The sequence below is a fragment of the Rhea americana genome, unplaced genomic scaffold, assembly GCF_003343005.1.
Source record: "Rhea americana isolate MKP2758 unplaced genomic scaffold, rheAme1 scaffold_34, whole genome shotgun sequence".
In the NCBI taxonomy this organism is placed as follows: domain Eukaryota; kingdom Metazoa; phylum Chordata; class Aves; order Rheiformes; family Rheidae; genus Rhea; species Rhea americana.
Window position 1 is genome coordinate 1,483,748 of NW_028186468.1, and position 16,004 is coordinate 1,499,751.

A 16,004-nucleotide genomic window follows, 5' to 3' on the forward strand; every position below is an offset into this window, starting at 1 on the left:
GAAATGCAGTGACAACCACTCATCTTTCATTATATATTTTTTATAAATCCTAGGCATTTGGGTAAAAGGACAGATCTCCTTGATCCTTCTTTCTTAACCTTTTCTTTCTTTTTCTTTTCTTTTTTCTTTCTGGTTACTGTGGGTTGATCCACAGAGCCTCATTCATCAGTGTGCTTTCAATCCATTACAAGAACAGGCAAACCACAAACATTGTGGCCAGTGGCAAAATCCTCAGTCCCTCTGTATCACATTTGCACTCCTCCCACAGTATGAAGTTGAAAGATAACTGGCYTAAGGAGCCACATAGAAATATTCCATGTGGAGGAGAATCTCTTATGTCTTAAAAACCTTGGCATCTGGCTAACCTCCAGCAGGTGCGCGACTGGTGTGCTCCGTTCACTGTCTACTTCTGCCCTTGGGTTGCTAGAAACGCCGGCCTCTGCACCCCCATGCAATAGGGGTTTTGTGCTGTTTGCAAAAATTTTGTGTAGATCTCATGCTGAATATTTATTGCTGAGACTTCTTGAGTGGAGACTGGGGTCTTTTTCAGTGCTATAGCCTTTATTCTGCAGGAGTTCTAGTAACAGAAGACCTGTTAAGGAGTAAATGTTAGCCTGAAACACGTTAACAGAGTGTCTTAAATGATTCACTACTGTGCTCAGTTGGTTGTTTATGATCTCTGATATGTTGTTTATATAAGGCAGTATTTATGCAAACTCTGAAAGTCCTATGCCATTCCTGTACAGTGCAATCAGATTTTTTTCTTCTGTGGGCTGGAGCTTTATACTGGGAGGGGGAAGGGAAACAATTTTCCACTTACCATATAGGGTAGGCGACGTATTTGAAGCGGAATTGGACCCTTTCTCTGAGTGATTGCACCTCTGGTCAAAATAGGTCAATCCTTTCACTAACCTAGGGCTCAATAGTTTTCTGTATGTATTAAATTAGGCTTTCTTAATGCTCTTTTTTTTAAAAGTTTTTCTCAGAAAAACTAACAAGTTRAAGAAAGAGATAATTAGTCAGCACGCGTTTCTTGCAGCAATTGGGTGCAGGTAAGAATAATTTTCTTTGTCCAGAACCATCTAGCTATGGGGAGATACTGTTTTAACTTCATAGGAATGTTTTCTCAAATACCCTTTTTTTGCAGTGCCTGCAACTGTTTGCATTCAAGGCGCACACGATAATTTCTGAATAAGGGAAACAATGTGAAGTAACCACATGATTTAAGGGGCAGGCAAATAAGGGATTCTCTAGTTGCWTTTCATTTTCAAACCACAACTGGACAATCCCTGGCTACCTCCTCACCCTCGGGCTGCCCAGCCATCACCCAACTGATAGTTCTGAAGATTGAAAATATGACAAGCTTTTCATTATTTTTAGAATTCCTGCATTTSCTCATCCAGAAAAAGTTATGTGTGACACTAATTCTGATGTGATATCTGTAACTTCAAATGGTTGTGTACAGGTCACTGCAAGTACCCTGACTATTAGGGGGGATATTGCATGATTCCTTGTTTTTGTTTCCATTTTATTCTGAATAATTACAGAGAGCAGTTCGCTGCTGCTATCCAGTAAGCAAGATAGAGGCAGCTCTGAAGCTTGAAGAGTGGTCTCCCTGTGTATATATTTCCTCCCGTCCATCTCTAGCAGGGAGATCTGAACACTGTTCAGGAATGAGTTTGACATCTCCTGAAAATACTCTGATTGCTGTCTGTCTGTATGTGTATAGACATCAGCTTAAGCATGGTTATTAATCACTAACTTAAGTTGCTTCAGCGTAAGACTTTCTTCCTCTTCAGCAGTTTCCTATAGATCACATTTATTTCAGATTTTTAGGCCACAGTATGGAGTTTTAACTGATGTTAGTGTCCTCATAGCAGCAGATACATCTACATAAGAGCATTTTTAATCCTTGCAGATGGTAGCTCAGCTGTACCCAGCTTCTAGTTCCTCCAGCCATGGTGTACTTGAGAATGACTTGCATCGAGTCTGCTGGGATTCTGTAGCCATTTCACTAGCAGACATTTCTCTAAATGTTTCTTAATAGAAGGAGTCACTCCAAGCTGGAAAATAATAGGTGATATTTGGAGAGGATATTACTTCCCGCTTCTGCAGATATAACTCAAGTTTCTCCATGACTGCGGAGGATATGAAGCTATCCTGTTAAACAGCTTAGAAACTGGTTTTCAGAGAAGGCTATCTCCTGTGATAACTTTTGTGAATAGGTTCGTTTTTGCCTTGCTCATTCCAGGGCAGGAACAGTAGGCTCTGTTTTACCTCTTACCATCTCCTTTCCACAAGGAAAGAAGTCTCCTTGGTGTTCTCAGTGACAGCTTTAAGACTTCCCTGCTTCCTTCTGTCTTGCTGTTCCTTTGGTTATTTTAAAGAGGACCAATGCTCTGCTGTCAGCAGATCTAAGTATTTGCATAACTGGCTGTAAGATATATGATCTGCATGAGGAAGCAGACATCTTCAGGCATTGCTATGCAAAACCTCTTCTGGGTCCTGAACTTCTTTCTCAACAATCAGCTTATTCAAAGAGGGAAACAGCTCAAAGATAGATGAGTGCCCAATATTTCCCATCTAATCTGTGAGACCTAGAAGAGTCTTCTGAGGAAAAAAAACAAAACAAAAAACCCACACTCTTACCATCTTTGAAGCTACTGGCACTGAGCACAGTACTCCTTTACAGAAACAAAAGGATTTGCTGGAGGGCTACCAGCCCCAGTAGGCACAATRTCAACACTTTAACTCCCCAGTCAGAAACAGCAGCATAAAGTAAAACAACAAAATAACAATGCCCGGAGCTACAGCATCATCTTTTATTGGAAGCCTAATTTCAATATATAATCTCTATCAGCAGAGCAAAAGACAGAGTTGTAGTCTCAACTCTGAAATGTCTCTCTGTGCATCTCTGTTATGAAAAAAGCTAATTGCACAAAGCTGCTTAATGCTAATGCATAGATCAGAAATGAAGGATACAGTTTAGCACTTGCTGTAAGGATTCTGATGACTTGAGGGCAGCTCTATACACCTACTCCCTTTCAGTCACATTTCCTATCTCCCCTCTGGTCAGTACTAGCAATCATGTAGCGCTGCAGAAAACAGAAGTCTTCAGTGGTCCTCAGCAGTGAGCTGAAGCTGTTATGTATAGGGGGGATGGGAACGTCTGGCTGGGGCCACGGGAGAGGACAAGAGTGACAAATGGACATGTATTGATTTGTGACATAGCTGAATGAGTAGTTATGTTTTGGTTGCACTTCATCGTTCTTATATACCCTTAATTAATCTCTTCTGCCTCCATTTATTTCCTTCCATGTGACTGCTATCACCATGTGGTCTGTAAATCATACTTCTGCTTTAGAGCAACTAGATAGAGAAAACTGTATGTGGAAGAAAATCTCAAAGGCTTGGTTCTCTGAAGTTAGTCTGCATGAATCTCTCATTGACGACTAACTAGAAAAAAGAGACTTGTATGCTATAGATCTACAGGTAAAAGTTGATCATATATTTGTATTATGTATCTCAACAMGATACAAACAGGGGAGAATTATTTTTTCCTTTGTATGGTTTCTTACTGTCCWTCTATCTAAGTTTTTAGAATGTAATATACGGTGTACAATATTTGTCAACGTTCGTGAGTTAAATCTGACACGTACTTTAAAATGTGCAAAAGTTTCCATATGAGTTTGCCTCTTCAAAGAAATGAAGTTGTTTTTGAAGTGCTTTACCACTAGATGGCAGGACTCCCTTTGGATAAGGGAAGCACTGACTTGGCTGTATTTAGCACTAATTTACTCTCAGTYCAGCAGATCTTCCATTGATTTTATCAAAAGTTTGGCTGGAGTGAGGAGCGAGTGGAGTGCYGGATAGAGCTGTAATTATGTTATGACCCTTTGACAGCACTGGCACACAGTTTTACATTTTCTCCAGCACAATGGATATCCTAATTGAATTCCACAAAGCTTGATTTAATAAGATAAAAAAGAAAAGCTGTATTTTAACTGCAATTAAACCACAAGTCAGTGCTGGTGAATTTATTAGAGAAATCTCTGCCTCTTGCACACGTGCCACACTCGCTGTGCCAAGTTCTGAAGTACTCAGAATAAGTACTTGAAATAAGTTGCGAAGAGGAGACTGGCCCGAGTCATGACTTTGGAATCTGGCTTAAAATAGTTTGGACTGGCAGTTTGCTGCAGCTGAAAGATCCAATTACCATCTTAGAAAAATTGAACAGTCTAATTTTCACTCTTTTGCAACAGTTTCATCCTAGTGCAACCTTAATGAATTCAACTGAATGAAATTTGTGTGGCATGCCAAGAAACAGGATGCTTATGTTTATGCTGGAGTTGTTATGATCTTCACAATATTAAGGTGCAAAAGTTTTTCAGGCTTATTGATCCCCAATATACACGCGTGTCTGGACAAAATGGGTTTAAAACTCCCCCATARTGTGGAGCATTGCACATTAGCAAATGGACATACTCAGATCAGGTCTACGTGGCTGTTATCATGAGACTATGAGTTAATGAGAATGTAAGGTTAACTATATACCAAATTTGGTGGTCTATCGTGGTCTTTAAAAAGAGCAGCATTACATCTCTGTACTGCAACATCTAGAAATTTTTTTATGGTATTTCTTAAAATTTTGCATCATTATATTTTTAGCTGATAGTAAGTAATGAGATGACTTATTTAAAAATTATAATGAAAAGTTAATATCGACTTTATCAGGACATATAATACTTTACACACAATTATTCAAGACCGAATAAGCGATTTCACAGAAATTTCAGTGTTTTCAAGCTTATATTTTGAGAGGTTTGAAATCAATTTATTTCTCTCTTTTTTAATAAGCTTTTATGCTTTAATCCAAAAATGAAACATTCTCTTAAAAATATTTAAACTGAGCTTGTTTATAAAAAGAATATGTTTGAAAAAATGGAAAGCATTAGTTTAATGAAGCATATTTTTGTGAGAAGCTGTTTGAGAAAGGGCCTTGTTTGACACATTAATTTGTGCAAAAGATATTTTGGAGTAGTGTAAAGTGTGACACATTGTGCAAATGGTTAGCACATTTTAGGAAGCAACTTATTTGTAATATTAGTTGGCATAGCTTTGTTATAAATGACACTGCTCAATCTTGTTGGATCATTATCTGGATCCTTGGGGTTTACTGAAACATTGCCCACATCCTGTTTGGGAATGATATGCATCTGCTTTCAGAGGAGGATCATATCTGCTTGCATAGTCTGTTATATCAGAGTATGGCTYGCTCMGGTTGCCTGCACTGTATGTGGCGTKCCTCATGCACTGTCTTGTTTGCACTTAGCCTTCTTGTCTGCCTTATTCATCTGCATGCAAGGGCAGGTTTTAGAGCAGGGTGACCTTAATGATGGACTTCCAGACTGAACATATATTTTTCAAGGATATCAGACATCAGCTATTGGCCAGGCTCCAGCAGGAGAGCCCATTTTTTYAATGTCCTCCTGGACACTGAGGGAGCAGCTGCAGTGTGGCAATCCCAGCTGTGAAGGCAGCAGGCAGCRCTGGGCTGGGCTGGGCTGGRCTGGCAAGGYGGCAGCTGGTACACTGCTTCTTGCTGAGAGGAGCTTGGTAAAATTGCCCAGACCACCTCAGTGAAAATGAATTGAATAGCAACTGCTTTAGACCATGCAGTGTAAGACCTGGCACCTAAGCGCGCTGTAGCAAAAATACCTCTAAGTTGTGATTTTAATCAGAAAACTGTGTAGATTAAAATTGTTTCTTTTTTACATCACTACTTTTTTTGCTTTTTTATAATAAAGGGTCTCTTTTGCTGTCTTTGCTATTTGAATAGTTTCATTTTGCAGTGCCTGGATCTAACTTTTGAAATTTGCCATGACATCTCCAGCTGCTCTTCAAGACTGGGAAGCAACAGCTATCCATGGAGTCCCTGCCTGTGCCAWCCTCTCTAGGCTTGGCATGCAAAGGAAGTCACTCTGATAATTCTTCATCATTTGAAGGGATTCCTGTATTCTGGCAGAATCCCTTTCAGGCCTCTTGCGGGGGCTTCTGGCTTGTTACCTGCTGTTGGAGCCATCCTAAGGAGATGGAACCAAGGCCTAAGTTCTGGCCTGGTACTTCCCATGATGAATGTACAGTTCCCAGTAAGTCTACATTTGCAATTTAGAAAGCTGGCTGACTTCTTGGGAAATACTGAAAGACAGAACCTCGGTAGCTGAGAAATGCTTGCAACAGCAGATCCTTTCAGTGCTATATATTGTAGGTATTACAGAACCACAGAAACACAGAATAGTTGAAGTTGGAAAGGACATCTGAAGATCATCTGGTCCAACTCCCTGCCCAAAGCAGGATCAGCTAAAGCAGGTTGTTCAGGACTGCATTGAGTTGCATTTTGAATATCTCCTGGGATGGGAACTCCACAACTGCTCTAGGCAACCTGTACAAGTGTTCAAYCATCCTCACAATGAAAGTGTTTCCTTACGCTCAGAAAGAATTTCCTGTATTTCAGTTTGYGCCCATTGCTTCCTGTCCTGTGRCTGGACACCACCGAGAATCTGATTCCATCTTCTTTATACCCTCTCGAGTGTGTTTATATCTGTATATGTATCCATTTTACTGTGGAAGTGTATTTATTAGTTCAGGATAAAATTACTTTTTCCTATTTTAATTTCCTCCCAATTTCCATTCTAATGGAATTTCCTCCCATTTCCCRTTGTTTCTACTGTTTATTCGGCAGCAAGGGATACTGCTGCCCTGTAATGTTTAGTGTAGACAGGTGTACAGACAATTTTCAGCCGTTTAACTACTGCTTTGCTTAGACCTCCTCTGAGCATGAGTTTTAAAGTACTACAAAAACACACCTGCTAACACTTAAGTAGCTTTGGCAGAGGGASGATGCACAGAATTAGGATTTGGGAGATTCTTTTAATAAAGGTAGAAAGCGATTAGATTAAAGAGGTGGTTTAAGACGCRTGAGAGGAGAGTTCACAAGATCTGGTTTTATTTCCTTATTAGATACAGGATCCACATTGTGTTACTGTGGGCAATGTGTCTTATCTCTGTGCTATGGCAGGCAGAGGTCTGTGTCTGTAAAATGCATCAGTTTATGAARTGTGCAGATACTAGGGGATGACAGAAGGTCATGTAATGATCTAGACATCCTGAATTACTGRATTTCTGCATGTAAGGGGCGTAATCAACAAGAAGGGAAGAAGACAGCAACACTCAGTTCRGTGAAGATTTTAAACAGACCATACACTGCAATTAGCTCTTAATAACRAAAGTATTTTTTGACATAGTATTTCTCATGCACATAGGGAATAATGAAAAGGAGGCATTTGCTCTTTGCTGATTTTTTCCTTTCTTTCTTTTTATTTTTTATTTACAATAACAAACCATCRAAACCTTTTCCTTGAGGTGTTACTAATGGGGTATAGAGGGGAGGGTTGCAGGGAATTATGAGCCTCTAGAGATTTGGGCTTGCAAGTGATCCAGAGACACAACAGAAAAAAATCTGGTAGTTGTAGGTTTAGCCCCAAAAYACTATAGTCTGCAAACCTTGTCCACAAAACCTGTCTTCAAACTCTGTCCTCCTGCTAACCCCCCAACACTATTATATACTTATCTAAATGTCAGGGCTCTTGACAGGGAACAAAAGGGAGCCAACCTTTGTGCTACCTCCTGGTGCTACCTCTCCTTTTCATGCTGCTCCCATGGAATGAATTTTTGCTTTGATGATATTTAAATAGTAATAATTACAAGAGAYTTATGGGCTAGATTTTAGAAGGCATTTAGCTACCTAACTCCCATTGGGTAGAAGTCAGGCTCTGAAGAGCTTGCAGTGTGATAGAGTACCTGTGGCAGCTTTATTGCTCACTGGTAACATCTGGATGGAAGGGAAGAAAGTGGAAAAAGGTTTAGACAACTGTATGAGCATCATGTTGCCAGAGCACTGGGTTAAGTTGTGTCTTGCCACTGAAATGTGCACTGCTCTAACTGCTGCTTTAGAGAAATTGTGACAAAATGGGAAAAYAGCAGCTGTTATGCTGCTGTTTTCCTAAGTGGTAGAAGGATCTGGCTTATGAATTTACAGAACTGTGCAGTAGCGTTCCGATATGTGAATCTAATATTAAGGAAGAAGGGACCATGTGAATGCGTGATGCTGGGGAATAACGAGGAAAGAGGAGAAAATGGGTTAACCGGAGAAACATCCTGCAAGAAAAGTATTAGGGCAGTAGCATAAACTRATAATATGTTGCAGTTGCTGTTTCCTAGGTTATTTGAAGCATTATAGAATAAAGGAACATTATATTGCAAAGAATGAGAAGGAAACCATCTGACTTCTTTCCTCTCTCTACCTCTGAACTTTGCAAATCAGGTTCCCTAGGTGGTGCTTCACCTGGACATTGCAGTGCTTCAGCTGTGCAAGTGTCTTCCCTTTCAGCTTTCTAAAGCTATTTTTTTTTTACCTATTCAGTTGTACCTTCAGGAAAGCTGCCTGCCAGGTGTAGAATGGTGAAGTGCATTAGCTGTCTTCCTTGAGAGTGATGAAGGGAGTGAAGGGCTAAATTGGCACCAACAGCTCAGATGAGGAAACAGAGATATTTTCAGTGTTCATGCCATAATTGGTGGAAAGAGTTTCAGGACAGAACTGGAACCTGTGCTCTGTGCCCATTAAACATAATTTTTGGAATCCTTTAAGTCCATTGTTAAATTCTCTCTGCACAAGTATTGAAGTACTTACACAGATGATTCTTTTTCGATGACTTAAAAAATGCCAAAAGAGAGAGATGATTGCTTCTGGTTCGCTGATTGGCTCTTTGATTCAAGAATGTTGCTTTGGCCAGTGAGCTACCTAGTGATCTCATAAAATATACACAAAAGGCACTGGGGAGGGTCCACAGTTTTATGAGCAAATGCAGCATGTAGTGAATTTGGGCTCAAAATATTTGCATATAGGAACTGTATGACTGTGCAGCTCACATCCGCCTGTTGCTTCGCAATGACTGCGAGCATCTCTGCCCTGCCCCTGTTCCCTGGATGCATGTGCTGGAATGAGCCCCTTGGCTTGTATTTCTAACTACGTCATGCCCTGTTTGAAAATTCCCTCCACTTACTTCTCCTTACAATGAGATCACTATAAATTTTTCACTCTTGCTTCAAATGCACCTTGCAATTTTAAGCTTACTGTTACTTCTGACCTGGTCTGCTCTCTTTTTTGCCTTGCCATTTCTGTAGCATACTAGTCTTGATTCTATTATCTTCCTCCTGTCTGCTCTCTGTGCTTCTTGCCAATTGTAGAGGATGCACTATTTGCAAAACATTTCTCTCTTCCATTAATAACCTCTTAAAAACCCACTGTTACCTTGGTACCCAGGAGTGGTGTCTTACTAAATGATTAAAAGACACTTCACTAACACATTGAAACAGTGGCTGAATTTCTAGTGTACTYGATCTTCCTCTCTGTCTCTTTGATTTAAGATCTGAGAGGCAAGAAGTGCCTTTATTTGAGGGTATGGGTGATGTTAACATATGATAAAGTAGTAGCAGTTTCCCAGCTTGCATGTGCATTCGTACAGCCAACGGCGTGTGCCTTTTTGCAGGTGCCTTCTTTGCCAGAGTTCTGGGCTTCTTGCCAAAGTGTTTTCTCTCAACCTCACTGTTAACCAGTCGCTTGCGTTTAGCATCAGCCTCTGTCTAAATAGGCTTAGCCCTCCAGTTAATAGATATCTTTTTCTCAAGCTCTGCCCATTGCACCTGCCTTTCAAAATGTGCCCTGGAGAACTCAGTGATTCATCTGTTGTGTGCTGTTGCTGGTTGATTATATCGTTGCTTAGTTTTAGGTGGCTGTATTTGCTTGCTAGAACACTTGATCCTCCTGTTTACTGCTTTTTTATATCTTGGATATGTTTGTAAAGCTTGGGGGGAAGTTCAGAATGCAAGGTATAATATCAGTATTTGAGATAACAAATGGTTTAGGCCATACACTCTCTACATTCAATGCTTTTTCTGTTTCCACACCAGTGGACACGATGGATGTAATGTAGTCACAGCATGTTTCCAGAAATCCTGAGATCAGTAATGTAAAAGAGGTCTTTGGAATTTTAATAATGGAGAAAATGTCACTGTGCAAAGTTGGTGCAGCTTTATTCCTCCCTTCCCCCAGATGTATTCTTGTAGACGAATCTGTGTATTTTCTGACTTTGCAGATATGACATATGGCAGGGATGGGATGCTCTTCAGAACCTTGCATTGATTCCTTCTCCATTCCAATGGGATTCAGCATCCTGCAAAATAAATGTATACAGGCCTACCCTTAGACCAGACCTTCAGGATCAGCTCCATCTCCCCAGATGCATTTGGGGAGCTTGGGGTCTTTGTAACATTGAAATGACTTTGACATCTCACAAGAGGGACTGTGGCAACCAGAGACCACTGGGTCATTTCCAGACAGCTGTGTTTCTCTAGTTAGGTTCAGGAGGAGTTAGGTGTCACCAGCAATGCTGCAGTCAGTTAAAACAGCTTGAAGGCTGTTTTTATACTATCAGAGATGAATAGTGAATTCTTCAGGAGAGTGTGATTTTGATCCATCCTCCATGCAGAAATTAAACAATATTTATTTATCTCATTAAATGATGATGGTATTTTTATCAAAAACTTATTTATACACTGTTCAGTAAACATCTGATGGTTATGTGGTGGTTTCAGAGGTCAGCTGTCCAGATCAGGTATCATAGATCACTGTTATATTGTAATGCTGGGAATGGGAAATTATACTGAGAAAAGAGATGGTTAATTCTTCCATATGTGAATAAATTATTTTGTGTCAGCAGTTGGCAATTCAGTTGCTTCTTAAGCATTGAAGTCAGCCAACCATTCTTTTTTCAGTAGTCCTTTTCTGTAACCTGATATGGAGAGCAATTAGAGACGTTCTTCTTACAAAAGAAATAGGATAGGAAGCTCTCATTGTGATAGCCTCAGTGATGTGAGTCATTCCCCCTTAGAGAACTGCGTATCTAGCTCAACCTACCAGCCAATAACAGGTTATCATCCTCCTTAGAAAAATTAAATGAGCAGTTATTCAGAGCTCCTGAATATATAGAACCAATAGAAATTTGAAATATTTATGGTAGCATGTCATGATTGGGTTCAATACCAAGAAAATCCTTACTCTGGTGCCTAACAAGTATTTTGTTTGAATTTGATTACAAGCAGAAGATTAAGATTTTTCCCTGCTTTTTACCTCAAAAATGTTTTTAGTCAACCACAAAAAAACATAACTTATATTTTTTCATACAAAAACTTACGAACTTACATTGGCACAATCAGAGCTATGGAAAGGGAAGATGATTCAAGTCAGAGCCCAGAGAGAAATCTGCCTAGTTGGTGATTGAAGGTTTATTTATTTGCAACAAGACGCTGGAGTGATCTGTGTACGAATTTTTGTCTCCATCTAGGCCCTACAATATTTCTTGTACCACAGCAAAAGAAAGTGCCAAAGGAGTAGGGCTTCCCTTCAGAAATTATTTAGATTTCTTCTAAAGGACAAGGATAGGAAACAAGACATAACTTCCAGGCCCATGAGCCTGTTTTCCTGTCATTTACCTAGTCTTTAAATCACAGCAAGTCTTTGTCTTTAACTCCAGAACAATGTTCAAAAAGCCTCACTGTGCTTTCTGAGCAGATTGTGGCTTTGTTGCGATCCTGCCTATTTGAAGATGTTGATGAAGAATGTGAAAACCTACTTTCCCTCTCACAGATATATATGCTTGCTATACAAAACTAAAATGTTGCACTAAGTACTGTTCTTTTCTTCTTTGGGTTTCACGTATAATCTTGAGTTGAATCTTCCTAGCGTTCTTTGTAATTATGATTACACTGCACAGAGATGCATAATGTAATGATAACCAAGAGTCCATCGATCTGTTTTACTGCAAAGTTATAAGCTGGCCAGTTCACCTAACTTTTCAATTCTCAGTGCAAATTCTCAGCTGGTTATACCTTACATGCAGCCTACARTCTTTTCTGGGATGGCATCCTTTTATTCAAATGATGGAGACAAGAAATAGGAGATTGGGAGCAACAAACAGGAGATTTCCTTTGGTTGATTATGTATGCAAACAGGAGATTGCTTTTCCACTGATCAGGTCTGCAAATACAYAGTGTTCAAATGGCCTGTACAGCACTGCTTAACCTTAGAGCACTTTGGGATTTCTGAGGAGCTGTTCTTACTGAAACTGCCCAGCCAAGTGAGGTTTTATATTCTTCACAGGGGAAAAATACTGAAATTTTATGTTGTTTCTATGTGTTTATTGACATAACAGAAGCCTCTCCAAGTGCACGTGTCTAAATGAAAAGTGAATGTAAGTAGGTGAAGTTGAAAGCCACTAAAATAAGATACTGTCTGCTGAGGGCAAATGCAAAAGCAGCTGGATCTGCCCTCCTCAGCAGACTTCCTGAGAAATAAAGCAAGTTAAATGATTCTTCAAAATAAGACRTTCTCCATTCTCAAAATCTGTGAGTTAGAAATCCCTAAAATAACCTGCTGTGGTGTTAAGGACAAATGACACTTTAATAGAAGGGTTTCTTGAGTTATATAATATGGGAAAGYGTGATGATGAAACCAAAACAACAGTTAAGTACTATGTTTTGTATACCCTTTCATTGCCTTGCCAAAAAGAAAGTATATCCCCCCAAAAGTCAGCTGAGTCTTATCAGCTTTGCAAAATGATGAATGAATGCCTTGTTCTTTATTATTGCTTAAGTCATTCCTGTTTATGCCAGTATTTCAAGGATTATGTTTTGATTGTTCTGGAGAGATGAAAACACTTTCTTAGTGATGAATAAACACTGCCACTTTTAAATATTTGTATGCAAAATGTCTTTAAAGCCATTATGAAATGCTTTCCAAAAGCATTAAGAAGCTGTTTCTCGAAAAGACAGTTTTTCTCTACATTTTCTTTCATGCTAAACAGTCCAAATGAAAAGCCTTTCAGAGTTAACTAGTTTCAGCAATACCAGTGTTTTAGTGTAATGAATAACTTTTTATAGAGGACAATTGCACACAGCTCAATATCCTAGTATTTCTATTTCTGTGCACCACCAATGCCTGGATTCTAGGGTAGAATTTCTTTCTTTGAGAAAGCTGAGGCGATCAAAACCCTGATTAACCTCTGATATTCACGTGGTGCTCTTGATCTTGAGGACCGAAGCAGTAACAAAGAGTTAATGGCAGCCATATGCTCAGGGTATTGTGGGTACTGTTGACCCAAATGTGAACTCCGCAAGCCAGTGCCGCTAACTGCTGTTTGTTTCAGGTTTGGTGTGGAGATTACTGATGAAGAGTTTGAGCTGCTACTTGACAGAATCCGCCTTGATGAAGATGGAAATGTCAGATACTCCCGGTTCATGACCAGGTTTGATTCCCAGTCTATGCAGTGTGTGTATTTTATTTCTCATTTGTGAGTAGAATTATTTTTAATCTAAGAGGCTCACATAATATTTGCAAACTAGTTCTAATTTCTTAAATGTGTTCCTTTATGACACATTTCTTGTGTGGAGCATAAAGATTACATCTAGTTTAGCTGATGCTCTGGGTATATACTATTTATAACTTTAAATGCTGATTAAGCATTTTAGAAGAAAGACTTCAAAAGCATTTGACATATCTTCATGCTTTCTGTAGACTGGAAATATGACCAACTTCTACATAAAAGCTAATTACTTCCAAAAAATGGTAATAAGTGCACTTAATACCTTTCTAAGAACTTGATGCATTTACAGATCCTTATGTAGGATCTGAAATACTTTTGAAACAATGATATTGGCTTATGGAGGCTCTAATCAGCATTCAAGGCTCAGATATGAATCACACTTTAGTTAAAAAAAAAAGAAGCAGTGGTGGGGGTAGATAGAGATATTTTATCATTTTCCAAAAATTAGGGCTTGATCCCACAATTGCCATGCCAACAGCAATATAGAAGCTAGTGACACTATCGACATGAGTGAAAGTTTCTTATGGAATCTGGGGTTTGGAGAAATCGATCCCATTTCACCTATGGGATCTGGAGAAGTAGATTCCAGCACTTGCATGCACACGTACAAGACTGCTCAAGGGGAATGCAAACTTTTTTGAGTTATTCAGCAGGTAGGAATATATCTAGTTTGCCTACACATATGAAAGGCAAATTTAGAAATCTGAGTTCATCGCACTGAAACCACCCAGGGTACTTCCTCCACGTCAGATAATAGACAAGTACTGCAAACCTGGGTATCTTCTATGTCTTTTTGATGCCACTGCTTGCTCTTTCCTAATCTGTTAATTGATTCTGTTCTCATTCTGTCTCCTCAGTCCTTATCTCCCTACCTCCAGAAACTTTGGGGCTTAATTCAGTTGTCCACACAGCTGAAATGCATTAGAGTATCTGAAACATCTGCACAAGGCTGTCATATATGACACAAGATTCATGAGATGCCTGTGCCTTCCAGGATGGCATCCCCTAGAGAATATCTGAGAGTGTATCAAACAACCTTTGAATGCCTTTGGGTAGGCTGCTGARTCAAGCTCTTTGATCTCTGTTTAATAAACCTTCACATTTCCCCTTCCAAATTTTCTTCTGTTTCTCACATACTTTTCTGCCAAGGCCTTCTGTTCTGTTCTTTCTTTCATAGTGCTCTGACTGGATTGCAACTCTGCTGGATTTGGTTGTTCTGGGATTTCTGTGAAGTTTTTCAAATCCATAGGAATATTCCCTGGTCATCCTGTATAGGGTTATAAAGAAGGAGCAGAAGATAAAGACCATCTGGCAAAGCTGACCAGGCTTTGAAAGACTAAGAGCTTCAAAGACAAAATATACTGAGAGGCACAAAATTGGACCCTACCTCCCCTCACTATGGGCTCTGCTGCAGTAGCCGTCCTTCATGCTTCCTGCCTTTCTTTTCCACCCACACACTGCTTCGTCTCTCATGTCCAGCTGAAATCAGTAGTCCGAAAATAGGCAAGATGCTTCATATCAGCAGTGTCTTATCTTTTAGCATTAACTTACGGGATTAAGATGGATCTGGAGGCAACATTTCTTTCAGTTTCAATTACTATTTTCTTCTGTTTGTTTATGTTTGAAGTGCCACGTTTTCATGGTAAAGGAGCTGCATTTAGCACAGTGGATTCCATTAGCTGTCACCTTGTCTTGGAGTGCATCCATAAGAGTACACACAGCTGCTCTTAACTCTATAGGGGAGCTAGCACATGGCCTATATTTCAGTAGTAACAAACTGTGCCATGTAAGATCTTTGAGGCTGCCAGCAGGAGCTATTGTTAGGGAGTTCACTGGAGTAACTCAACAGGTAGGCTTGCTTCTGACATTCTTACAAATGAGGGTGCCAAACTCAGCACCATGATTGGTAGGGATGTGCTGCAAGCCTCACTTGTAAGAACCTAGCTCTGCCACCTTCAGGCCCTTTGCAAACCTAGGTGAGTGGGGAATACACTGGGAAGCAAAAGTCTGCCTCCAAGGCTGACATCTACCAGAGAACCACAGACAACATCCAGAACTTTGCTGCTAAGTTTAAGAAGTCGGTGAAAACACTCACTCCAGCTTCATTAAGCAGTGAAGGAAGAAATCTGCAATAGCAGGCAGGTTAAAGCTGCCTTTTATGAATGAGAGTGCACTGGGGAGGGAGCTTGGACTTGTGTCACAATAAGTGCTAAAAAAAGCTCGTGATTTGTGAAGGCTCTCTTCCCAGGTCAACCAGGAASCTACAAATATGACCAGCCTCATTTCTTCCCACAAAAAATAATGGAAGCCTAGAAGTCCTTTTGCCAGTGAAATACTAAGATACGTCCTTCCCTTCTCRGACCCTTCTGGAATCTGACTGGTCAACTGCGCCGGTTAAGTTTTGTATGGGCCAGGTCTTGTATGACTCCGGTACTTGTTTTGATATCAGATGCCTCTAAGAGTGGTCTTAAATATACAYGCACCACCAACATCTGGGCTTCTTCA

The 16,004-nt window shown here is 39.9% G+C and overlaps 1 long non-coding RNA gene across 2 annotated transcripts; it reads left to right on the top strand.

The window, feature by feature from the left end:
• The first annotated feature begins 905 nt into the window (after window positions 1-905).
• LOC146592238 (uncharacterized) lies at window positions 906-14,601 on the top strand. Of its 2 annotated transcripts, none has more exons than XR_014896613.1 (3): window positions 906-1,052; window positions 13,323-13,444; window positions 14,357-14,601. It is a non-coding gene; the product is annotated as an uncharacterized LOC146592238 (long non-coding RNA). The 2 variants fall into 2 exon arrangements; XR_014896614.1 differs by having other exon boundaries at window positions 13,323-13,421.
• The last annotated feature ends 1,403 nt before the right edge of the window (window positions 14,602-16,004 follow it).